This window comes from Cryptomeria japonica, chromosome 10 (genome assembly GCF_030272615.1).
Source record: "Cryptomeria japonica chromosome 10, Sugi_1.0, whole genome shotgun sequence".
NCBI lineage: Eukaryota > Viridiplantae > Streptophyta > Pinopsida > Cupressales > Cupressaceae > Cryptomeria > Cryptomeria japonica.
In genome coordinates, this window is record NC_081414.1 from 238671492 (window position 1) to 238699398 (window position 27907).

Consider the following 27907-nt stretch of genomic DNA (forward strand, 5'->3'; position numbering starts at 1 on the left):
CTCTTCCCCTTTCTTTTTCTCTGTTCCTATCCCTTTCCCTATGTCATTGCCCTTGGTTCTCTGTCATTTGTCTTTCTGTTTATGGGTTATGGTTTGGTGCGAAGATGAAAGAAGGTGGTTGTGGAGGTGACTGAGGTGTTTTTGGTGGCAGATGGTGCTGTTTTGTGGTGCTTGGGTTTCGATGCAAACACCCCTATGTCGACCTGATTTTTTGATGTTGTTGCGGCCACTATGCTATGTTAGTAGGTTTTTATGGATACTGAAGGTATATCTCTATTTATTGTGGGTGCCCTATTGGTCTTTGATTTTTATTTTATTTATTCTTCTCATAGAGGTGGATGTGGTGTGGAGGGTCTTTCTAATGGAAGGGTGCAGAGGTGGAAACGATGTAGTGTGTTTTATTTCCAAGAAGTTTTATTGCGGTGAACTTCCATCACGAACAAGGTTTTGTGCTTTGACGACTATTGTGAGGGTGATCCTCTGGTTCTTGGAGGAGGGTTTGTTTGGGAGGTGTTGTGCCCCTATGCCAAGGGTGTTGTTGCTCTGGTTTTATCTAGATGCAGAGGAGGTGTTTGGGATCTGGCTGGAGCTCCCACAACCTAGCTCATCATTGGCATTTTGGGCTCATTACTCCTTCCAAGTTATTTTTTTCCCTCAAAGTTGTCTTTGTTATTACAAGGGGCCTCTATGTGTGGGGTCTATTTTTTCTTGTTTTGTAGCCTTTTGGGGTTTCCTCTTTTTTTTTTAATCTTTTTCAAGAGAATCTCTAGTTTTGTTTAGAGTTTGTTTGTTCTACCTTTATCTATCAGTTTTATTGAAGCAGATCATTCTTCTACTGAGGCAAAAAATTATGGGTTGAGTTTAGTCGAACAGATCCTGTTGGGGGCTTTCAATGCCCTGTTTTTCAAGGTCAGATGGTTGATTGTTGATTTCTCTTTGTTGCTAGGATTTTGTCCTTGTTCTCATATAGAGGTGGAGATCTTGGTTAAGCTTATATTCTTGGAGTTGGAATGGTGCAAGCCTCTTCTTCAAGTTTTGGTTTTGGGATCCTTCTTAAAGACTAGCTATCTAGCAAAGTGTTATGGTCCTAGATATTGGTTGCTAGACTTTGGTTAGTTGTATGAAGCTTTGTTCTCTCCGCTGATAGATGGTTTCCATCTTTTCAGGCCCTATTGAGGTGGTTCCCCATCCTATTGAGGTGGAAAGGTACTTTTCTATTAGAGGTGTGACTATCAGATGCTTTGAGGTTGTTCGATTTATTTTGGTGGTTTTGGGAGCCATTACAAAATGCAAATCAAAGGTTAGGGGAGTCTTTAAAAATCCCCATTGATGCTCTGCAAAAAGGATTGTTAGGATATTGTCAAGATAAATACAAACACACAAGCAACAAAACCAAGTGTTAGTGTTAGAAACCACAAATCAAATACTATCCTAAGCAAGCATATCAAGAGAGACACAAAACATAAGATGGAAAGCTTAATAAATCTAAGAAATGCAATAAGACATCTCCAAATGCACTCCACCATGTTTGTAGCTACTCCTCACTCCTCCCTTGTTCTTCTCCTCTCCAAGCTCCCAAATGAGTGTAGCTCTTAGTATCTTTTTTTACTATTTTAGATTTCTTATGGAGGTTCAAGATTGTAGAATGAAAGGTTATGAGAATGAAAATGTGAATAAGCTAAAACAAGATATTATCTAATTATCTAATGTTAATTTTAGCTCAAAACGACAAATTTAGATGATTATGCCAAATGCTCTCTAAATTTCACTATAAACTAGATGCATACAAAATTTCAAGATTATAGATGTGCTTGAGAATGCTTGAGGATTTGAAAATGAGGAATGTGAGCTCTATTTATAGGTAAAATGGAGAAATGGAGGGTTGAGATTGAGTAATCTCAACAAGGGTCAGGATTGAAGGGTTTATGATCCATGTGAGGACTTTCAATCCAATCCCAGGATAACAAATGTCAACAAGAGATGGGTTGAGAGGAGAGGGAATAATCATTAATTACTTTGACATGATTTGAAAGTTAACTTGGGAGGTAAGGTTAATGGTAAGTTGAATGAATAAAACCATTATCCAATAAATAATGCCTTTATTCAATGGAGAAAATCCTATGCAAGAGTTAGTGAGGATAACCATGGTCAAAGCAATAACTGCTTGAGGAGACATATGGGTTAAATGGAGATTGAGTTAGAGAGAAAGTCTCTAACCATGTGGGTGAGTTTATTTAACCATAAATGGTTATGTAAGAGCCATTAATGGTCATGTAAGAGCCATTAGTGGTTTGGAAGACTTTAGAGGTTAGGTTGTTGAACACATAAAGCATTAAATGCTTTTCTAATACTTTGGAGGCTTTGAGAAGTGACTTAAAGTTGCTTAGGAATGTGAGAATAATTAGGGGATGAGATTAGATTAATTAGGAGGGGTTAGAAAAATTTAGAAAGTGGTTAGAAGAGTCTAGAAGGGGATTTAGGATTGCAAGTGGGTTTGGTGGGTGAGAAAAAATATGATTTAAATTAAAATAAAATTAATTTATTTCCATTGTGGTTGCAACTTGTATTTGTAGGACAATGCAAGTGGGGGGGTAGTTTAGGGATTTAAATAAATATTTAATTTATTTATTTTAAAAGAGGAAAGGGGTTAAATTAAATAAATATGATTTATTTATTTAATTGGTTTAGAGGTGTGGTTTAATGAATTAATTTAAATAAATTAGATAATTTATTTAGTTAATAGCAGAAGGGTTTGAGGATGAATTAATTAAATGTTAATTTAATTAACTATTGGCTAGTGGATAAATAATCAAATAAATAGTTAATATTCATTTAATTAAATGGATATATTTATGTTACTACACCCATATTTCTATGTGGGTTGAGGGAGCCCATAAAAACCCTCTTGGTTTCTTTGGTGCCTTCTCAAAACTTTGTTTCCTATATTGGTCCTTCAAGTTGTTCCGTTGTGATCTAGGCTTCTTTTGGTTGTGAGAGCCTTTCAAGACCCACTCTTTTGGTTGGTTGTGGGAGCCTCATAAAACCCACATTCAAGGTTGAGGGAGCCTAGAAAAACACTAAGTATTGTGTTCTTATCAACGATAGGCTGGATGTTGGCAATTTCCAGGGCCCGTTTTGGCCAATGTTTGGTTCTGGTTAGGTTCAAGTGTTGTTTTGGAGAGATTGGAGTATTTTTTACAGGTTAAGGCAACCTTGGAAAACTCTTCTTGTTGGCTGAGGGTGCTTGGTAAACCTTTGTGTTCAGCTTTTAGATCTATAGTTTGATGTCTTAGATCTGTTGTTTGTGCCAACCTGAGTTGTATTTCATATTATTTTTCTATGGATAGCATATGGTTTGTTGTGGCTACTTTGTTTTTGTAGCTTCTTTTGCCTTTGATGTTGTAATGTTTGACTCTTCTTGTGAGGTGGTGGCTAGGCTACTTATTCTCCTTGATATGTCTTCCTACAGTGTCTGTTTGTTGGTTTCGGATCCATGAAAAATCCAAGGGTTTCAAGTCCCTTTAGAACCTTTTGTTTGGTGTTTTGGTCTCCTCAAATCCTATTTATGCTAATAAAAACATTGACATAGAGTAATTTTACAAGAATTTAAAAGTCAATTGTTAATGCAATAAATTGAATAACATAGTCACATAATTCAACCGTATTATCATCAAATCATATAGAATACTCTCATTAATTTATAGCATTAAGGGTTCTAATACTTATCTTAATCTTCACTATGTGGAATGATCATTGTTACTCTAAGAATATTCTAGTGGCGCTCGGTCTTGTATGGCCATAGCACCCCAAGAGGAAACAAGTTCTTACATAGTATCCCACATACCTCATAGCATGAAAAACACAAAATCCCAAATTCCTCACAAAATAAAATAAAATCCCTCACCAGGACACTCCCAGGTCAATGTTATACCTCAAGTTGAACATGCATTGTGTACCCCTTTTCCAAATGCCCATAGCCCATCAAGTCACCATTTTTACCTTCTTTCATTAGTCATCTTCATTCTCCCTTCCTAATTCCAACATAATTGACTTATGTAATATTTTAAGAGTTGATTTCCAAACCATCATACCTTTTTAAAAATGTTGGTTGTGGTGATTAGGCATATTCTTTGGTTGTGTGGCTCCTTGGAATCCATTTCTTTTAATCACATTCTTAGGGAGTGATATGACATGTTGCTTATTGTTAGTGGCGATGGATACAAGTGTAATTTGTTTTTTGTCAAGCTTCTTGTTTTGTATCTCTCTCTAGGATTTAATAAATTTTTACCCCTCTTTTAGTTAAAAAATAATCATAATTATTTTTCTTTTTAAGAGAGTTGTTCTTAAATATTATTTAATAATATTTCTTTTAACCAAAGGATTATAATATCCTTTATTTTTATCTCCTTGTTTTACTTCTAAAATGATTATTTCATAACATAATCTTCTTTGGAAAAAAAGTCACATAATAGTTAGCCATACCTCTTATGTATTGTAGAAGTTTTATTGATAATATTCATGAATAAATAAATAAGGGATAAATATATCACATCCAAGCAATGGGTTCTTTATGTTACAACATGACAAAAAGTTGACACCCACAACAAAAACCAACATAAGAAAATAAGTGCCACATAGTGGCTAGTACTTGTTATTTAGATTTGTAATAGTAATTATCTATGCTTTTTTTCAAACAATAGCAAATAGAAGAGATTAATAATTTTGTAACCTTACCCTAACCCTATTCTAACTCTAATAAAAGTCTTGTCTCTAATGCCAATAATAACTCTAGTCATAATTGAATTGTATTCCTAATCTCTTTGAATCCTAACCATAATTTAACGCTAACCCTAAATAAAAATTTTTTCCTATAAGCATAATTGATCCTTAACCCTAACTCCAATTTAACTTTATACCTAACCCTTACCCTAATTAAATCCTTACCCTAACCATGCTTGAACTATAACCATAATTTAACCCTAACTAAAAAACTTCTTTTATAAATTTAATTAAACACTAATTGAATCATAGTCCTAACACTAATTCAAACCTACTTTTAATTAAACTCAACACTAAGCTTATTAAGCATAAATGTAACCCTAATTCAATCCCAATTGAACCATAATCGTAATACTAACTATAATTATAATTGAGATATAATTATAATGAATGTATTTGGTATTCTTTGTATTTTCTTGTATTATTCAATAATAGAATATCAATAATGCTAGAGGGTATGGTTGATTCAAATTTTAAAAATAAGAGATTCTAGGATGCAGCCTGTGAATTTTTAGACTTAAAGACTGTCGACGGTGGAAGAAGAATCAAGGATGCAACTTGGAGGAGTTAACCTCCTCCACCCAGTTTGAGATCTCTACCCTATCCACTTGCATTTTTTTGAGTCCTTTTGGTTTTAATGCTCTGAGACAATAGTTAAAACTAACTGCACTGTGCCTCATGCGACCCAATCCTGGTTCTTAACGGAGTGAAAGTCAGATGGAGGAGCCATTAATGGCCCAAAATCTGCTGCTCACACAACCACAACCCTAAAAAAACCTTTGCGGAGACCATCGCCCCACCTGCAAATGGAGTCCACCCATCAGCACAATTCCTTAAAGCTCCTGACGGTGAAGGATCTAGTAAAGAAGGTAAGTGCCCTCACATTACCTTGGACTCCTTCTACATTTCACTGAATAATGAGATGTTGAATGAAATTGCTTCAGAAAAACTTAGGTTATCTGACACTGCTATTTTCTTTACTTGTGTGGACATCCAAAAATGTCCGCCTAGGAAGTTCTTAGATGATTGGTTTAACAATCTTTGGAACTAGAAACTAGGGCTTAAAATATCATTCTACAAGCAAATTAAGAAAGGTCTCTATCTTATTTTTTTTAACTCGCATGAAGCCCAACTGGAAGCCCTCAAACGCCAATACTGGATGGTTGGAAATACATCCTTTCAAGCCCTAGTCTGGTCTCTAGAGGCAATCAATGAAGAAGTTCTCGCACTTTTCTCCCCTAGATGGGTCATCCTTAAAGATGTCCCTCCCTTTTTGTGGTGATTTCTTCCCCAGCTAATGGAACCATTTAGCAAAATAATTAGGGTTGATGAGACTACCCGTCTGGTGCCCAACCTAGATGCAAGAATGCTCGTATCTATTAAGCCTGGAATTGATATCCCCCCGTGCTTAAACCTAAATATTAATGGAGAAACCTTCCTCTGCCCTGTTGAGATGCATGGAGGTTTGAACACCCACCTTCTTTGCAAAAAGGAAGTGCATATTCATAAAAATTGTCCAATCATCAATCGCAGAAAACAAAAGAATGACTCACCCAATACCTCGAAAAACCCTAAAATCAATAATGACCTAAAATCGACTCCCCTACACCCGGTCCCAAGCCCAATGAATTAAACCTGATGCATGTTGATCTCACACCTCTGGTACCTGAACCCCTCATTTCCATCCCCTCAAAACCTCCTGAAGGATCATCTTCTGATTGCTTTCAAGTGGTTACCTCAAGAAAGCGAAGACGAATCCACCAAAATGCCCTAAACCGATCTAATGTCTCAAGTATAGATAAATTGGCCATTACTGGCAATCCCCCTCTTGAAATTAAAGACCTACCGTCCACTTCGCAAAACCTAACTAATTCTTTGGTTAAAAAAATGGTTAAAAAGTTGGAAAAACCTAATCGTGGTGCTGATGATGCTAGCATCAATGATAATACGGCAAAAATGGTACTCAAATCTCGAACACCCAAGCAAATGACACCATTTTCATTTATAGACATTACCTCTGATGTTAGCACCACCAACCCCTCAATAGGCTCCTAGGTTAATGAAATTGATGATAATCATGTGATAGAAGTTATCTTTGCTAGCAAGGGTTTAGATGACATTAGCTCTGGCATGATGCTCCTTGGTTTTCCAAACTCCCAATTGTCTGGGTCCGACATAGGAGGAAATGCGGTTGTTAGAATTGAGCCATCTGAGATTAGTGAAGATGACAAGGACCTTATGAAAGGATCCTCCATGAATAAAAATAAAGGTAGACCTATGGGATCTAAGAACAAGAAAAAAATTGGAGATCAACATGATCTCCCTACCAGCCTTGTAAAAACCCCCTTCTAATGAAGTACATATCATGGAACATTAGAGGCCTTGAGTCGCCTGACAGGAAGTTTGTTATCAAAAGGTTTCTAGACTCCCTCAAAAACTTAGATTTCTTGATGCTTCAAGAACTTAAAGCCGTTGGTTTCTCTCTTGATAGTGCTCTTGACGTCATTTGGAAAGATGCAATTACACCGAGCACCCGAGAGGTAAGGGAGGAGTTGGCCTTCTTCTAGCCCCCAAATGGGCGAACTACCTCAGGAATAAGGGAACTTCCCCATGTAATCGGGTAGCCTGGGTTACATTAGATATTAGAGGATCTTGCTTTGGCATATGCTCCATATATGCACCTAATGACTATAAGAAAAGATTGTCCCTCTGGACTTGGATGACATCCCTCCCAAATATCCCCTAGGTCATGGCCAGAGACTTTAACATGACTAAACACCAGGATGACAAGGCTGGGAGCCTTCCCTTTGAATGGAAAACTCCAAAATAATGTCACTAGGATAGGCTTAAGCATAAACTCCAGCTATTTGACACCCTAGAAGGCACCAAAGCTGATGCCCATAACCTTTGGTATACTTGGTGCAACTTTCAACAAGGAACTAACCGGATCTACTCTAGACTTGATAGGTTTTATGTTAATAATAACTTCTTTTCTTTTTCCTCCAATCACCTTGGGAACGTGGTGGCTGTCCTTCCAGTAACCCTTTCTGTTTTCCTATCCTGGCCATCATTAACACTAGGAAATCCATCACTAATAACTATCCTCGCAGTAAGAAATTTTTCCTCAATACCTCCCTGCTACAAGACAAGGAAGTCCTTAATGCCATCAAAATAGTTAGTATCTTCAACTTGCAGCCTCAGCTTCCTCAATCCCATGTTCTTAGATGGAAGAGAAACATTTCCTCCTGGAAGAAGATATTTCAAACCATTGGCTGGAAGAAAGACAAGGACTTTAGATCCCGGGAGAAATCCCTTACACATCAGCTCCACTCTCTGGAACAAGAAATACAAATTCATCCCTCCTCCCCTACCTTGGCTAAGCGGGTCTCTGAAGCTAGGGACATCCTTAGCAAACATCAACAAATCAAAATCAAAGGGGCTTTCATCAGACCCTGCACTCACTGGCTTAAGTATGGAGATAAAGGCTCCAAACTTTTCTTTAATCTTCTAAAGCAAAAACAAACCAAAGAGAAAATTGACAGAATAACTGTAGAAGATAAGGAGCTCCTGAATATCAATGACATCAAAGATTCCTTTGAAATGTTTTACAAAACCTTGTTTACCTCTGATGATAATGAAGCCTCGAAAGATGCTCAAAGTAAATGTAGCTCCATTATCCCAAAATAAATCTCTGAGAATGAAGCCCTCCTCCTTAAAGCTAGGATCTCCAAGCAAGAAATTGCTAATGCCATTAAGGCACTCAAGGATGATAAGGCCCTAGGCCCTGACGACCTTCCTGTTGAATTCTACAAAGTCAATATTGAGTGGCTCACTAATGATCTCTATGATATCTATAATGAAGCACTGGATACTGGCACCCTGGGGGAGTCCATCAATACGGATATTGTTAAACTTATCCCAAAAGAAGGGGATAGAGCCCTCATTAAAAACTGGAGACCAATTACCCTCCTCAACATCTCCTACAAAATCTTAGCCAAAGCCTTAGCCTCTCACCTTGAGAAGATCCTCCCCAAATTCATTTTCTCTACCCAGACGGGGTTCATTAAAGGTAGGTACATATTGGAGAACCTTGTGACCAGCTGGGAATCCATGGAATGGGCCAAAACCTTGAACCAGGACTCAGCCATGTTCCTTGTTGACTTTGAAAAAGCCTATGACCGGGTGGAATGGGGCTTCATCCTCATGATGCTCCAAGCCTTTGGTTTCCCTAGTGAATTTTGTGATTATGTTCAGATCCTCCTCAACGATGCATCTGCCTTGATCGAAGTTAATGGGTCTCTCTCCTAGCCTATTCCCCTCTCTAGATCAATTAGGCAGGGTTGCTCCCTTTCCCCTGCTCTGTTTGTCATAGCATTGGATGCCCTGTACTATCTCCTAAGAGATGACACCCTATCCCACAAGGTGAATGGCATCAAGATGCCAAACAACTCTGAGTTAATCAACATATAGTTTACTGATGACACCTCATTATTCCTGGAGCTCTTTAGGCATAATATCGGTTCCCTCAATCAAAAACTTGACACCTTTAGTAGAGCGTCAGGTGCCCAGATTTCCAGTTCCAAATCCATTCTACTTGGATGGAAAGATGAGACTCCGGACTGGCTTCAATAGTTTGGTTATTCTTGGGGAGGAACTAACAAAATAGTTAGGTACTTAGGTATCCCATTCTTTGTCTCCCCATCTTTGAGAGACATGTGGAGCCGGGTCAAAGGGAAAATAGATAGGAAGTTAAATAAATGGGACAATAATGTCCTATCCCTAGCCGACAGGATTCAAGTTTGCCAGAAAATCCTCTCCTCCTATAGTGTTTACTATTCCTCTATCTGGATGTTCAACAATTATCAAGTTTTTGAAATCCAAAAGGCTATTAGACATTTCCTTTGGTCGGATGGCAAGGGCAAGAGGAAAGGTCATGTAGTCAAATGGGTCTGGTGCCACCTAGACAAAAAACTTGGTGGGTTGGGCCTTAAGGATCTTAGACTGTAGGGAATAGCCCTTGCGGCCAAATGGATATTCTACTCACTTGAAGGTCATGAACCTTGGAAGATTCTCATCAAGAACAATATACAAAATGGTGTCCCCAACACTGCCAAAACCTAGAAAACCCTCCCACTCAGTTATCTGATTGTAGGCAATTTCTCTGTGTCTGTCCAAGGTACCTAGGTGTTTAAATATATTTGGAAAGCCTGGGAGAATGTGCATAGGATTATTGTCAACTCTAACATTGATTGTGATGCTATCCTCCATGGTGAAAGGTCAATATGGTGGAACCTTTATCACAACTCGAAACCCCTTGACTTAACCCAAGGATGCTCTGCTAAGTATTGGCATAATAAAGGTGTCAAATACCTTATGGACATATTAGAACATAACAATCTTATCATCTGGGAAACTCTTAGCAATAAATATGATCTCCCTACCTCGCATAAGAGGACCTACAACATGATTAGGCTGGCATGTACCCCTCTTCATCTTCCTAGAAACATGCATGTAGATGCTCATAGGTACCTTACCTTCCTTTGGAAAGATGGCTCCAAACTCCCAAAGGTCAAGGCCAAGTCTATTTATACCCTGCTTATTATTCAATAATGGAATATCAAATATATTTTTTATTATTCAATTAATATTAGTCCTTCACTCATGATTTTCACTTAATTTAAAGAAAACTTATTTGTCATGGTAGTTACCTTGTAACATATATCAAATAAAAAAAGTTTAGATTTATAGGCCTAAATAGTATTAGCCTAATGACAAGTACTAATAACTATTATAAGTTGTTGGAAATGGATTGAGGTATTAACATCAATATCAAATTTGATATATCAATGAACAATTAATATTGATATCATAATTTGTTTATGAATTCATTTTTAAAGGAATTCAATTGAACTGATATAATAATATTTATGACATGTTGATATAAAAATTGATTTAATGTATTGAATACAATATTGATGTCAATTGATATCAATATCATTCAAATGTTTATATTTGTGTGTGTAGATACATACATACATATTAATGTGTTAGAAATTAGCATCTTAGATACTAATCATTATAAACAAGGTTATAAACTAAATGAAATGAGAAACATGCATGCATAAATGTACACATTACACAAGATATACATGGGGTAAAAAACCCCATAAAGCATCATTTAATTAAAACACTTACAAATATAGTCTATCATAAAATAGACATTAACTTGGGGATACTCCTCCAATACTTCCACATGGCCAACAATACCTCTTGTGCATATGTGATACAACTCATCATAAAAGCTCCAAATTCATACAACTCTCAAATGAGAGAGAACCTCCTTAAATATAGGAGGAAGGGTGGCTTCACTAGTCACACCTTTTCAATAACCCCCACTCATAAATAATTAATAATCTAATAATTATTAGATTATAATTTTCTCAAATGGGATATGCTTTTAAAGCATATAATATATAATGTTTTATAACCTTATATTAGAATATTGTATATAAATTTTATAAGGATGTGATCCCTAATAAAATTATGTTCTAACACTCCTTCTTAATGTTAATAGGGGATCACATGTCAATTTTCATAAAAGAAAAAATAAAGTGCCCCAGTAATGTAGGTCTTCTTTGACAATGATAAACAAGGACAAAAATATATGCCAACATGAAGATCATGTATTCTAGACTATATGAAAGTCATCTTGTCATAATTTATAATTCTAGTGTTTTAAAAATGATGCTATGGGGTCTTAAAAATTATATTGGAGCTGCGGTCTCGTCAAATTAGCCTCTCCCTAGGTTCATTACATAGTGCCCATAGGACTTAATACAATGCTTTTAGAAGTGGAAGATTTACAAGGAGAAGAATTTACAAATGTCGTAGGACTTAATACAATGAGAAGAATTTACAAATGCCCATAGGACTTAATACAATGCTTTTACAAGTGAAAGATTTACAAGGAGAAGAATTTACAAATGCCCATAGGACTTAAGCACAAATGTGCCTATAGGACTTACTAATACATACTTGCAATAATTAAAACAAAAAAGGACTTACATATGCCTATCTACAGGCTTAAAGGACTTAGTAATGCCTATATAGGTCTTGTTTCATACCTATTAGGACATATGCCTACCCGTAGGATTTAGCCACTAGATGGTGTTATTGCATGCACACTCCCCCTCAATGGCATCACCTAAGGCCAAGCATTATTTGAATTTGGAGCATACAATGCCTAAAGGTCTTATGCCTATTATGTCTCACATCTAGGATTTAGCAACTAGGTGGTATCATGTACACACCCCCTTAATGGCATCACCTAAAAGCCAATCCTTGCATAGAGGATTTCAAAGTGATGGCTAAAATTATAATATATAGCATGTGCCCATGATATTCAAGGTGTCTTATTATGGAATTATTTCATTGAGTGAGGTGCCCATGATATTCAAAGTGTCTTTATTATGAAATAATTTCACTTGAGTGATGTGCCCATAATCTTCAAAGTTCAATTTGAACTTCAAAAATGATATTATTTGGAAAGAGTAAAATAACTTCAAGTAATATGGTACTTTTACATGTATCCAAATGGAACTCTTCCATAAATCTTCAAGGTCATATTGATTCTTTAGGAGCTACACTCATATTTTGCCCATTTGATTCAAAGACAGATACAAGATAGTCTTCTTATTGAAGTATTGCATCATCCATGGAATAACACTTGCACCATATATTTTGAAGGCATAACCTCACCATAAAAGATATAATATAGTTAGTAACATAGTAATCAATTAAACTTGATTTTTTGTGCAAATAATGAACATAATATTATGCATTTGTCATTTGCCAAAGATCATATAATATTCATCATAAATGTAAAATATAGTCCAATAATTTGTAGCAAGGAGATCAAAATATAATTTTATGAGAATACACATGAATAATTAGTTTTTGGTTTAAAATACAAAATAGTCATGCTACTACATATAGTAATGATCCAAAAACAAATTAGGCAACGGGTGAGCTATCCTTTCTAGGTTTTCTCCCCAGATAGTTTATAAGGGCAATAGCAACCCATTATAATGAACAATATAGCTTATACATTTCATAAAAAAATATTATAAGATGTCTTTCATAAGGAAATTGTGATGTATCAACACTTATAATGGATGGTCTAGGAAAGTATAAATCTACATAATCTCTTATAACATTATGAAAAAACAACCCCCTTAAGAATATTAGATTCATATATACATAATCTTACACTAATCATCTACAATGTGCACTTCCTATAAAGTACTTGACAATGTGAAATAATGAAACATCTCATAGAGTACACGTGGTTACTCATGATACAATCACATTAAATCATAAGTAATTGGTCATCATTTGGATCCTCATTGTGAGGATATTGAACATATAAGCTATATGAAATGATACATTATATAAAATATGTTGGGATAAATGTAGAAACGAAAGTTATGAATGATTTCCACACTTGTAAGTTACAAACAACAATTTGACAAAAGATATGAGTACCAAAAACATTATTCTCTTTCTAGAAGGAGGCATGATTATATCAATATCATATTTATTTGGGACAAAAGAAGTTAGAGCTCCAATATCTCATATCTTTGGTAAAGGAAGTATAGTGGGCCTAAGAAAAAAAATATCTAAATTTTATATGCCTTATAACTTAGCTTGGTCTAAAAAAAATATGTATAATTTTAAGGTTTTGATTTTGATCATACATATGAGCTTTGTAAACCAAATAATGGTTATTTATTTGGAACCATCACAAATTGATGAGACTTTCAAATGTTTAAAATACATCTAGAATACTTTATAAAAATACATTGTCACTACTCTTTTTTAATAACAATCTAAAAGATAAATATTAAATCTACTGGACTAAATTATAAGAACCAAGATGAAAGCTATTGTAAATAATAAGCATAGCTTGAAATTCACAATTTGAATTGCCCTTCTTTAGCATTACTATGAGGAGACAACATTCTCTTAAAAAAAATGAACTCATTTTAAATGTAGAAGTAGTGGAAGAGCACATTGGAAAATCATAGGTACCATTGTCACATGAAAAAAGAGGAGTCACTAAATGTTATATAAATCTTATAAGGATTTGATTCCTAGTATCAATATTGCATTCAAATTTGACATAGATTAAATAAGCTTTTATATCAAAATCATAAATAATTTGACATGGGTTCAATTAAATTGCTTTAAAGAATAATTCATAAATAAATAATAATATCAATATGGTACTTTTACATGTATCCAAATGGAACTCTTCCATAAATCTTCAAGGTCATATTGATTCTTCAGGAGCTACACTCATATTTTGCCATTTGATTCAAAGACGGATACAAGATAGTCTTCTTATTAAAGTATTGCATCATCCATGTAATAACACTTGCACCATATATTTTGAAGGCATAACCTCCCATAAAAGAAACAATATAGTTAGTAACATAGTAATCAATTAAACTTGATTTTTGGTGCAAATAATCAACATAATATTATGCATTTGTCATTTGCCAAAGATCATATAATATTCCTCATAAATGTAAAATATAGTCCAATAATTTGTAGCAAGGAGATCAAAATATAATTTTATGAGAATAAACATGAATAATTAGTTTTTTGTTTAAAATACAAAATAGTCATGCTACTACATATAGTAATGATCCAAAAACAAATTAGGCAATGTGTGAGCTATCCTTTCTAGGTTTTCTCCCAAGACAGTTTATAAGGGTGATAGCCACTCATTATAATGAACAATATAGCTTATACATTTCATTAAAAAATATTATAAGACATCTTTAATAAGGAAATTGTGATGTATCAACACTTATAATGGATGGTCTAGGAAAGTACAAATCTACATAATCTCTTATAACATTATGAAAAAACAATCCCCTTAAGAATATTAGATTCATATATACATAATCTTACACTAATCATCTACAATGTGCACTTTGTACACTGATCACTTTTAATGATAAGATTATTTATATCTGAAGTGTGTAAGTTGGTGGATTCCTATAAAGTACTTGACAACATGAAATAATGAAACATCTCATAAAGTACATGTGGTTACTCATGATACAATCACATTAAATCATAAGTAATTGGTCATCATTTGGATCCTCATTGTGAGGATATTGAACATATAAGCTATATGAAATGATAGATTATATAGCATATGTTGGGATAAATGTAGAAATGAAAGTTATGAATGCTTTCCACACTTGTAAGTTACAAACAACAATTTGACAAGAGATATGAGTACCAAAAACATTATTCTCTTTCTAGGAGGCATGATTATATCAATATCATATTTATTTGGGACAAAAGAAGTTAGAGCTCCAATATCTCATATCTTTGGTAAAGGAAGTATAGTGGGCCTAAGAAAAAAAATATCTAAATTTTATATGCCTTATAACTTAGCTTGGTCTAAAAAAATATGTATAATTTTAAGGTTTTGATTTTGATCATACATATGAGCTTTGTAAACCAAATAATGATTATTTATTTGGAACCATCACAAATTGATGAGACTTTCAAATGTTTAAAATACATCTAGAATACTTTATAAAAATACATTGTCACTACTTTTTTTTAATAGTAATCTAAAAGATAAATATTAAATCTAGTGGACTAAATTATAAGAACCAATATGAAAGCTATTCTAAATAATAAGCATAGTTTGAAATTCACAATTTGAATTGCCTATTTTATAATTTTATAAATCAACCCATTTGAATTCACAATCATTTTTTTTCAATCTTCCTAATTGATTGATTTCCTACCAAGGATTAAACAATAAAGATGAACTTCTAGGAAAATATATGTAAGGATGGGTTTACATGCCCTTCTTTAGCATTACTATGAGGAGACAAAATTCTCTAAAAAAGCAAATGAACTCATTTTAAATGTAGAAGTAGTGGAAGAGCACATTGGAAAATCATAGCTACCACCGTCACATGAAAAAAGAGGAGTCACTAAATGTTATATAAATGTATATAAATGTTATAAGGATGTGATTCCTAGTATCAATATTGCATTCAAATTTGACATAGATTAAATAAGTTTTTATGTCAAAATCATAAATAATTGGACATGGGTTCAATTAAATTGCTTTAAAGAATAATTCATAAATAAATGATAATATCAATATTAGTTTTTTATATATATATCAAATTTGATATTTATGTCAATACATTAATCCATTTGTTACAACTTATAATTGTTATTTTCTTTTGTTGGATTTTGTTGTAGTTGTTTATTCATGGTTATTATTGGTAAAAATTCATATATATATATATATATATATATGAATTGAAGTTACAGTTAAAATTAACATCAGAATTTGATAATGATATGTCAAAATGGATATCAAAAATGAAAACGTTTTTAAAAAAAAATTATATTTAATAATTTGAAAATAAAAGTATATATATTTATAAAAACTATATTCTATTAAATAATAAAATATTTTTCTTGGACTTCAAGTGTGCCCAGATTTACAATGTTTGGAAGCAAATACTCCTTCACAGAAATAGTAGCAAATAATCTAGTAGTACATAGAAGCACTTCAATTGTCAGCTGATATCAAAAATTGATAATTCTGGCTTCTCCCTTGCTTTCAAGCCATATCAAAGAAAGGTCTTAATTAGATTACTCAGATGCCATAAGTAGTTCTTTCTCCAAATGCATAAAGTTAAAGGAGTTAATAATATCCATGTATACATATATATTTTCTTGTCTTCTACCATTTGAACCTTTGATAATTTGCTTTGCTCTGGACTGCAATACATAGTAACATTATATTTATGTATCCAAACAATAACTATTGGAAAATTAAAGAATGTGATAAAGCCAAATCCATGGAACATGGCAGGTCAAGGGGAATAGAGTTGCCTTATGAGCCTTTACCGAAAGGTTGGGAACAATGTCTGGATCTCAAGGTATACCGAATAAATTTGGGTTTCGGTCCTGATAATGTAAAAGATAGATGAGCTGTCTGTTTCTGGGTTAAAATTTTGTCTCATTGATGCCACATTGTTATTTGAAAGATAAGATTAAAAGAAGAAAAATATTACTTTGTTGAATTCAGAGCATTATTCAGTATACCTTGAGATCCAAACATTGTCCCCAACCTTTCAGCAAAGGCTCATAAGGCAACTTTATTTCTCGACCTGCCCTCTTCCATGGTTTTGGCCTCGTCACATTATTTAAGTTTCCAATAGTAGTTGTTTGGACACATAAATATAATGTTACCATGTATTGCAGTACAGAGCAAAGCAAATTGTCAAAGGGACATATGGTAGAAGACAAGAAAATATATATGTATGAATGTATATTATTAACTACATTATACATTTGCAGAAAGAACTAGTTAAGTCTTTGTAGTCATTGGACCTGTCAATATTTTCTCTTGACATGTGGCTATGGCATTGCACATTTGAGAGAAACAACGTGGCTGAAACAACCTCATGAAGCAGAGTCTGCCCAAAACTGACCTACCCAGAGACATGAAGTCACTGAGGATTTGATATGTAACCTGTAACTTTAAACACTCCAAAATATTTGTAACTTTGAACACTCCAAAATATCTGTAAATTTGAACACAAACGATCCTTTGCTATTGGTGACTGAGATCTTTCATAGGTCTGACACTTTTAATGCTCCCACTGCTATGTTAGCACATGGCTATATGCTTGAGTGCTCTGTGAGTTTGGGCATACACTTTCAACCTTGTATTGAATCACTATTCTCTGCCATTGTGATTTAGCTTTCTGAAGTCCTATATCAATGCTACACTTTCAATGCACTGAGTTTACCTAAGATCAAAACAACCTAAATGCACTGTCATTGTGATTGTCACAGTCTCCTTATGGCTTCGAGCTGCATTCTTTGTGACTGCATCCTGCTCTCTGTTGCAGCTATAAGACTGTAGATTATCACTGTCCTTAGGGTTCTTGTTTGTATCAAAACCCTTTGAGAGGCTATTGCTTTTGTAAGCTTTGTCAGATGTATTCTTTGAGCTTTAGTCTTCCGCATAGGCTCATATGCCCTGTCTCTGTGTTTGCAATGCTGGGATTGTAATATATGACACTGTCAAATATTCTCTAATACTTACTGTCCTTCATTGACTGCGTTATGCTGTTTGTCCATACGAATAGGCTTTCAAAACCCTTGTATTTCTTTTTGAATTCTATCCTTCTTACAACAGTCCCCCTCATCGTTAACAACAGAGAGACATGACTCTTTTACCTTCCAAGTAGTTGTCTTCTTGTGTGCAGAAAAGGTGTTAACATTGGCTACGCCTTCGTGAATTTTACATCAGCTAAAGTCACGAGGAAGCTGTATAAAGCATTTCAATGCAACCTTGGAAAAGTTTGGACTCCAAAAGAACTTCGCTAAAAATATGAGAAATTGTTTATGTCAAAGTTCAGGTGTCTTATGTTTATGTTTTTAGATGACCTTTTTTTTCCCTAAATTTTCTTTGTTTTCTCTATTGTTTTGTTTTTAGATTTCATTTATTGTAGTATTTTAATGATAGGGTCATCTTGCTCTGGAAAGTTGGTTTGAAAAGTACAATTGGTATAGCCACCTTGCAATAGGAAGAATTTCACAGAAAGCAGTATTAAATCTGAGTTATTTCACATGGAGCTCACTTGAAGGAGGGGATCACTACTCTATGGCAGGAAGATCATTAACTCCAGTCCAAGGAAATGAACACTGCTGTATGGCAGAAAGTTTTTTTTATATTTTGGATTTTAGTTTTGTTTAATTTGTGTTACTTTGGATTCAACTTTTTTCTTTCTATCAATGTCATTATTTGCTTCCTTCTTTCCTCTTCATTATTTTTGTAAGACTGCATTTTAGCTTCAACCTCCTCCTTTGCTTTGAATGGAATCTTACACAAATAATAAGGAGGAAAGAATGAAACAAATAATGGCATTGATAGAAAGAAAAAGGTTGGATCAAAAGGTAATTTGCAATTGTACTCTTAAATCATGTTGTTTGATTAGTTTAAGTGGTTTTATGCATTCAAATTTGATCTGATATTAACATTCATAGCATCATAGGTCAATGGTCAAGAAGGAACTAATGGGCTTTAACAAGTTCACATATTTTAATGAAGCTTTTCAGAAGTCCAAACATTTTCAAATTACATAAGAAAACTTTAAATGGCTCACTAAAATATAGTGAACTTGATGGGATAAACAGGTTCACATATTTTAGTGAAGCTTTTCAGGAGTCCAAACATTTTCAAGTTACATATGAAATGCTTTATATAGGCTCCATATGACTTTAGCTAATGTAAAATTCCTGAAGTCGTAGTCAACGTTGACACCTTTTAAACAAATTCTTCAACATTCGTGGAAACCTATTAAAAGTACATTGAAGCATCTGTGCTCTTCTCATTAAATCGCTGTACCCGTCTAAGAATTGAAGAAACACGTCTCGATTAGAAATATAAATATATAGCCCAATCAGCTAAGCCATTATCGCTTAACAGTTATAAAGACATCTTATAATTTCCCTTGAAAACCCAAAGAATCAGAAAAAATAAAACTTATGAACCTTTTAAATGCTGATTAGATTTAGGCTAAGCCATTATCGCTTAACAGTTATAAAGACATCTTATAATTTCCCTTGAAAACCCAAAGAATAATAAACTTGTTAAAACCAATTTTTTTCAAACCCAAAGAATAATAAACTTGTTAGGAACTTATAACAAGACTTACCTCTAGCCATTGAGGAGAACCCAAAGATGATCTTGTCCTCTAACCATTGCACGTGGATGTTTTTAGTCAGAGGGATGATAACAAGTACAGGTAATGTTACTTCAATCTTCACCATTAGAACTAACCCTATGATACTATAGGTATCTGGAGCAAAAGTAACATGAACATGAGCACTTGCAATAAGTCAGCTACTAAAAAGTCTGCTGTCAATGAATCCTTGCTCGACTCTGCACTAAGCAAAAGTAACATAAACAGGAGCACTTGCAATAAGTAAAATGACTTAAAAATATAAACATTATAGTAAAGAAGTCCAGATGAGATGAGACATGTCTGGAGAGCAGAAAACATACTAAAATTAAGAGAAAACACAAAGATTTATGTCCGGAGACTAGCTAGTGAGCTACAAAATAAATCACAGAGCTCAATCTGCTATACCTATACCATTTTATAACTGTTTAAACAACAAGAATGGAGATGACAGAGAGCTGGGATCAATCTGCAATACCTATCCCATGTTATAACCGATTGAACATGATATGAGTGTTTATTATATAGTAAATTAGAGATTACGAGGTAAAGAAAGTTTTGTTTCAAAAATAATGTTATTAGAGTTAAATTATTTTTGAGTGTAAAAAGTTATTCATATAATTAACAAAATAAATTTAAACAAATTAGGGTAAATATAAAACAAATTCAAGAAAAAGACTAATTCTTTTAAAATGGGTTTAGTAATTAAATCGTACATTTTTAGACAAAGAAGACATAGGTATAACAATGATGGTGATGTTTAATCTTGTGGTTAGGCTGTGATTGGGCTGCTGGTTGCAGTGTTCTTCTTTGGGGTTTAGATCCATGATAAATCCGCTGGTTGAACAACTTCAAAACCTATTGTAAGGGGTTTTAGGTCCACTCAAAACCTGTTTAACCCTTAATAAAAAACAGTGATATTGAAAAGTAGTAATAGGACTCACATCTTACAACCAACATTATGAGGATCCCTATGTCTTTTTTATATCATAGTTTAATTTTTTAAATCTAACCCTAACAAATAAATATATGAATTTAAAAGAAGATTGAAATTACATTGTAATAGATGCAAAACAAAATCACCATAAAATAAAATTTGAAACTCAACATCTATAATTATCTTTTTCAATTTGATTACTTCAAATAAAACCTATTGTAAGGGTTTCTGGTCCACTCAAAACCTTTTAACCCTTAATAAAAAACAATGACATTGAAAAGTAGTAATAGGACTCATATCTTACAACCCACATTATGAGGATCCCTATGTGTTTTTTATATCATAATTAAATTTTTTAAATCTAACCCTAACAAATAAATATATGAATTTAAAACATGCAGAATGACTATAAGATCAAGATGAGTTGACGATAAAATGGATGTCATAACAAAATGATACAACAAGATGTTTAAATTGGATGAAATGCGTCTTTAAATAGAATTCTCAATACAATAACCAAAGGCTACGATTAAGAGGTTGAATGGATGGCTATGATTAGATGAGGACTAGGGTTAGGCTTGAAAGATGTAGTCATGTGACAAGTGTCACATGATAAGCGACATATAGGGCTTAGGATAAAGTTTACGAGCATTCTAATAGGAATGGCCAAGATTGAGAGGTTTAAGTTAAAATGGATGGATAGGAAATAAAGTTAATTTGACTTTTGGGAAGGTGTCCAAGTTCAATGAATGTGGGAGAAGGCTTAGTTAAACATGTGAAGGGGATAAGGTGGGATACGTCAAATGACTACAAACTTTGATTATGATCCATGTGAACACAAATAGACAAAGATTAACGTAAAATAAGAATTTATTAAATTAAATAAATACATATTTATTTAATTAATGGGATAGCATAAAGGTGAAATTAATTAAATAAATAAATAATATTTATTTAATTAAGGCCTTTGGAGTAGTAAAAAGGGTTAATTAAAGAAATAATGAATATATATATATATATATATAACTGGTTTAGGTTAATGGACAATTTTAGGTGTCTACATTTTGGCCCTCTTTGAAATGAAATTGCAAAGTAAATTCATTTCAAAGAAGATTATTTTGTAAATTGTATTTTTATTTTTAAAAAAAAGGTATTTTCTACTTGAATTTTTCAATTACTTTAAACAAATGTCAATTATTTTTGATAAAGATAAACAAGTTTTACATGGACTCAAAACCTAAAGTTTTACAAAACCTGGCCATCAGCCAATAAAATAGAAACCAACAACAAAATAGGGGAACACCCCAGATCGAACACAAAAGCAAAAAGAAACAACAACCAACAAAATAAAACATAGACATACACTCAGTTAAGAGAGTGCACCAGCTCTGCTTTCTTCTAGATGGTAGCCTTGTTGATTGCCTCCAATTCCTCCATAATGAACCTGGAGGTACCCTTATTGTTGCTCATGGTTCTGGTCCTGGAACTAGGGCCCATCATTTTATTGCCACCAACAATAGAGTCTTCACTACCCAAATCTTTCTTTCAATTACTATCATCAGGGTCACCATCAATAGGATTGGATCTGTACTCCGCCACCATCTAGCCCCTCCATACTATTATTCATGGCCTCCTTACTTATGTCAATCAAATTCAAAAGATTATTCTTGATTTCCTCCATAGACAGCTCAACCTTCTCAATTCTTTGCTCATGTTTATATTTCATAACCTTGATGTCATGGGAAAGCTTCTAGGTCATGATCATGAGCTTCTCAGATTTGCTAGGGTCAGGCGACAATGAAGATATCAATTATCTCCTTAATCCCCTCTTTGAGGGTATCAATCTCCTTCCCCACCCACTTCCAGTAGTTCTCCTGGATTCTAGTCACTTCCATCAACAAATTCATCAGAGAACTATCCTTCTGTAAACCACCATCCACATCTTTAGGTAGAGTCTCCTGCTTCTCCTTCAAGAAATTAAGAGGAATGTCCAATTTGATTTCCTAGTCCAAGGTCTTGGGAGCATAGTATTTAGCACCCAACTTCTTCTTTTTGGAATAAGGCTCAATTTTAGAAATCATCTTGCTAGTTGATTTATATTTACTTGTAGCCCATCTGGGGGGTCTTGCTACTATGGGTTCTAGAAGTGACCAACATCTCACCCTCTTCAACTAGCTTATAATCAGGGTCGAAAAGGGGTTTGGCACTCCCACTATCCTCCATCTCCATATCCAAATCAAAGACATCTTGAACATTAGTATTAGGGATTTGGCCTTTCTCAGAGAGAAAGGGCACAACTTCAAGGGCTTTGGCATACTCCATAATGAGCACAATAAGTCCTTCATGGAGGACAGAATTATTGGGGTTCTCAACATGTTTTTCAAGACTATTCTCCACAGAAGAAACCAGATAGAAAGAAATCGAAATAACTTTGCCATGCCTAAAGTGATTCAAGATGGTAAAATGATAGGAAAAGATACTAGCATATCTGCCATCAAGCATAATGTACCTCATGATGAACTTGACCATGTTCGCCCAGGGAGCCATAAGATCCTTTCTATTGTAGCCACCATCAGCCATTTTATTAACTCTTGAATGCTCCTTATCTTTATCAAAAAAATTTACCATGTCTTCCACCCTTATTTTTGTATCTCCGTGAAACCTTCTGCTATTCATAGCCAAACCTGTAACCGTAGCCACCAGGGTTTCATCCAGTTGATAATTAGCACCATAGGCCCTCAAAATCCCTTTCTTCCATCTGTTGACAAACGTTTCCATGAGCAGAGGAGAAGGGCCATGGAGTCTTTCCAAGAAGGGAACCATTCCCCCATCAACAATTTCCTACCACATTTCCTTATTTTTCTTCCATTTATCAAAATTGCACTATTCTTGCCTATTTTTGTCCCCATGCATAATGGTCTGGGTCACCCAACAGAAACAAGAAATGGGCCACACTAGACAAGTCTCCAAATAGAAGTAAGATAGGGGCTGCATAAGAAGATAGAAAATCCAGGCAGACTGGAAGTTTTTAGATCTTCGAATAGGGAAATCGAAAGGAACCCATTTCCCCACCAACTTAATCAAGCCATGACTGTTCTTCATTGGTTATCGCAAGTGGATGATATCATCATAAGCCAGGTCACACAAGCTTTTTGGGAAAGAGTCCCAATTTCTCTACCATTTTGTCGCCACGTAGCCCACCGTCATATTAGACAATAAATCTGCCGCTTTATTTCCTTGCCAAAAAATGTGAGAAATTTTGAATTCATCCAACTCTTTAATCATCACAATAATATTTGATCAATTTGGTGATAGTCCAACTAGGATCTGTACACCCATTCAAATAATTGAAAATGTTGAGTAAGTCAGATTCCAGCCAGACCTTTCTAAAATCTTTCCTTTTAGCCATGTGTAAACCAAAATGGGCAACATTGGGCTCCGCAAAATGGTTAGAATGGGTAGCCAAAGGGAGCACCATCATAGAAACCAACAAACCCATATGATTCCTAGCCACTCCCCCACACCCAGCTGACCCAGGATTACCTTTAGCTGTCCTGTCCACATTGATTTTGATCCATCCCATAGGGCGGGATTCTATAGAACATTTTGTCTGTATTGTTTAATTTTGTGCATAGGAATGGATATATTCCAGCCAATTTGCCACCGTCTGATAGTATACCACTCCTTCTAGAGAGTAAGGAGGGGATGGTCATTCCTTCTACTGGGGGAAGAGTGAAGAAAATTCTCCTTGATAGCTTTTCCGATTCTAATAGCCATAACAAGCCTAGGAGATTTCAAATCTCTAAAAACCCTATTGTTTCTTTCTTTCCAAATACCCCAAGCAATATGAGGAAGAGCCATGTTCCAGAGGACTCCCAAAGCTTGATTGTCAAAGGGGCACTTCCATTCAAACCATAGCCTTTGAAAAGAATCAAGGAAGAAACTCTAGATATCCATGGCAAAAGAGCAGTGTAGCAAAAGGTGACCAAAATTTTCCTTTGCTTCTTTGCATAGGAAGCATCTATTAGTAATAGGGAGACCTCTTTTACAAAGGTTGTCAATGGTATATATCTTACCCTACATGAAAAGCCAAAAAAAGATGTTAATTTTCAGAATTAAAAGCTTATTCCAAATGTCAATTGTTAACAACATATTTCCTATTATATTCTTCTCTTAATCACACAAAAAATTGAGAATAAAGCTATATATTATAATCTAAATCAATAAGCTATAGAGAGATCAAAGGAGTGTGTTGGAATATGGAAACCAATCATTAAGAAAAATACAATTTTAGTCCCACATTTGTATCCCTTCATCCATCACAACTCATGCTAAAGGATAACTCAAAGCCCAAGATAAATAAGCCCTAAGAATATGAGTAAATATTAAGTATATTATTCATTATATGTTGCTATTAGTTTGAAATATATTGATGCAATTCTAGGAGGAATGCTCATGAATGATTAAATCCATAAATCAACACTCTTAAAGTAAACCTCAGTACAACAAGAACCATGATAGGGGAAGATTGAGTGCAAGGAAGAGGCATTCTCTTACCACATAAAGGAGAGTGAATAATATATTTTTGGCATTGTAGAAATTGTATCAACAACAATAATGAATAATAGTTTTTATATGTAAGTTTTTTGAAAATGTGCTTTGCAAGGGGTGGGTGGGAACTGTCTAGTGCAGACTAGAAGAATATTGGGAAGGATGATGTTGTTACTAAGGGTTTGGTTGCATATGGGATTCTAGACTCTTTGCAAGTGTTACCCTCAAAGGAATCTCATGTTGACTATCATTGCCTGTTTGGTTGCATATGAGATTGTGTTGGATGAAAGCCCCCGTAATGGGGGTGGGACCTTCTTAGGTTCTTCTATTCCCTCAATGAAATATTTTAGTGGGGATGCTAATGGTAGTGGGCCCACACCCTCCTCAATGGAAAAAATTAGTAACATTTCCCTAGGGAGTTAGAAGGATCTTTTTAACAATGGTCAGTTCATGACCATAGATGGGTTGTCTATTGAGCAATCTGAGAATGAAATGTGTTTGAATATAAAATAATCCCCCTTGAACAAAACCTTAGCGAAGATGGAGAACACCTTGGTTGGTAAGTTTGTGGGTAGACATGTGGAGATTACCTCAGTTTGAAAGTGGACAGCTGCAAGATTTACGATTAACTCCTTTGGTAGTATTTTTGTACAAAAGAAAGCCTTGAAGGACCAGATTAACTCCTTACAAAAGGAAATGGAGATCTTAGGTGCCTCCTCAGATCGATTGGATTATGAAAAGCCTCTTTTGGAAAAAAATCATAATATTTTTATCAAACAAGAATTATATTGAAAATAGAGTTCTAGAGTTCAATGGGTTAAGGAGATAGAAATATTAAATTTTACCACCAGTCAGCTAGTAGACAAAAAAGAAGGAACAAAATTTAGGAGCAGATTGGTGAGTATGGTATCACCTATTGAAAGGAGGAGGATATCCATTAGGTGGCTATTTATCACTTTATTTCCTTGATTAATCCTTAGTCACCTTAGGATCCTTTTGCTAATGAGGCTTTTGTTAGGCTAGTCTAGGCTATTCCTAACATTATTGACCTTGATGATTTGAATTTTCTAGAGTGCAAATTATCTAGTGATGAAGTAAAGGAAATGATATTCTCCTTTGGCTCTTCAAATCCTTGAGTCTAGATGGTTTTAGCACTTTTTTCATTCAAGAGTTATGAAATATAATAGATTTGTATAATTCCCTGGCTACGAGAGAATCTATGTCATCGATATTTGTCCTGAAAGAGATTAATAAAATCTTTATTGTTTTAGTCCCTAAGAAATTGGGTGTCAATCATACGTCTTATTTTACGCCCAATAGTCTATGTAATACCTTGTATATAATATTTTTCAATCTCCTTGTTAATAGAATAAGCCTTTCTTGGATAAGTAGATCCATATTAATGAGAAGGTTTTGTTTTAGGTCTTTAGATTTTTGACGTTGTTCTTGTTATCGATGAAACTATCAACTCTATGGAGAACAACTAAACAGAGGGTACAATCTTGAAACTAGACATCTCTAAATCTTACAATATGGTTTCATGGCCCTTTCTTTTCTTGGTGCTTAGTAATTATTTTTTAGGGGTAAATTCTTAAATTTGATTTAGGTATTCTTAAAGAGCCCTATGTTTTTGGAGCTAGTCAATGGTTCCCCCAAGGTCTTTTCTCTTCTTTTGGTTGCCTCAAGAAGTGAGATCCCCTTCTTCCCTATCTCTTCATTCTCATGGTGTATATTTTGGAGAAAAATATGAATCTTTGTTTCCACCAAGATATTCTTAAAGGGATAAAACCATCTTCTACCCCTTTTGTGGTCTCCCATTAGCAATTTATGGATGACATAACTTTTTTTCACTCAATTTTGATGGTAGAGACAAAAGGTTGGTGTTATATCCTATCAAATTATGCTTGTGCTTTGAGGTAAAAAATTAAACTAGACAAGAATGTTCTCTACTTTATGAATGTCCCCCAAAATATCTAGAACAAAATTACCATGATTTTGACATTTCAAATTACTAGCCTCCCATCTTCTTATCTGGGCTTACCTTTAACTACTAGGAAGGTGGAGGAGTTGGTCTAGAATAGGCTTGATGAAAGAATCTAGAGAAAATTTGTATGTTAGAAAGGCACTATTCAAAGTAATGTTAGGAAAATCCAATTACTAAAGACATATCTCCAAAGTACCTCAATTTATCTCATATCCCTTTTCCATCTTCTAGCATCATGGGCTAAGAATCTACATCAAAGTAAAAAATGATTCCTTTCGTTTAGTGTAGAACAAACAAATAGGATGTCTCTACTTTATTGGGAAATATTTTCTATAATAAAAGGTTTGGTGGGCTCAGTTTTAGGGATTCTTGTTCCTTAAGTTTGGCCCTTTTCGTGAAGATTAGGTGGATACTTTTGTTGATTAATTCTAACTAGTTGATAATCATGAAGAAAAAAAATACTCATGAAAGGGTTAATTATTCTTTTTTGTTCTTTGGTATCCTTCCTAGAGGATCTCGTGTCTAAAATAATCTTCTTAAGACTACAAAATTACTTGAAAAGGGTATCCTATGGTAGGTTAGTAATGGAAATAATGTAAGATTACAAAAAGATCCATGGGTGTCCTCTATCCCCTTGGAGTTTCACCTCATTTTCTTGACTATTCAATGAGTTTTATTGGCCAAATATAGGAAATATAGGAGCTATATAATAGTGACTACAAGATTCCTAAGTCTTCCCCTCTGATTTGGAGAATGAATCCAATGGAGTTTGATCTTCAATTAAGAATGATTGGTGTGGATCTTCTTAGGATACTTAATAGAAACTCATTTTTCAAATTGGATGAT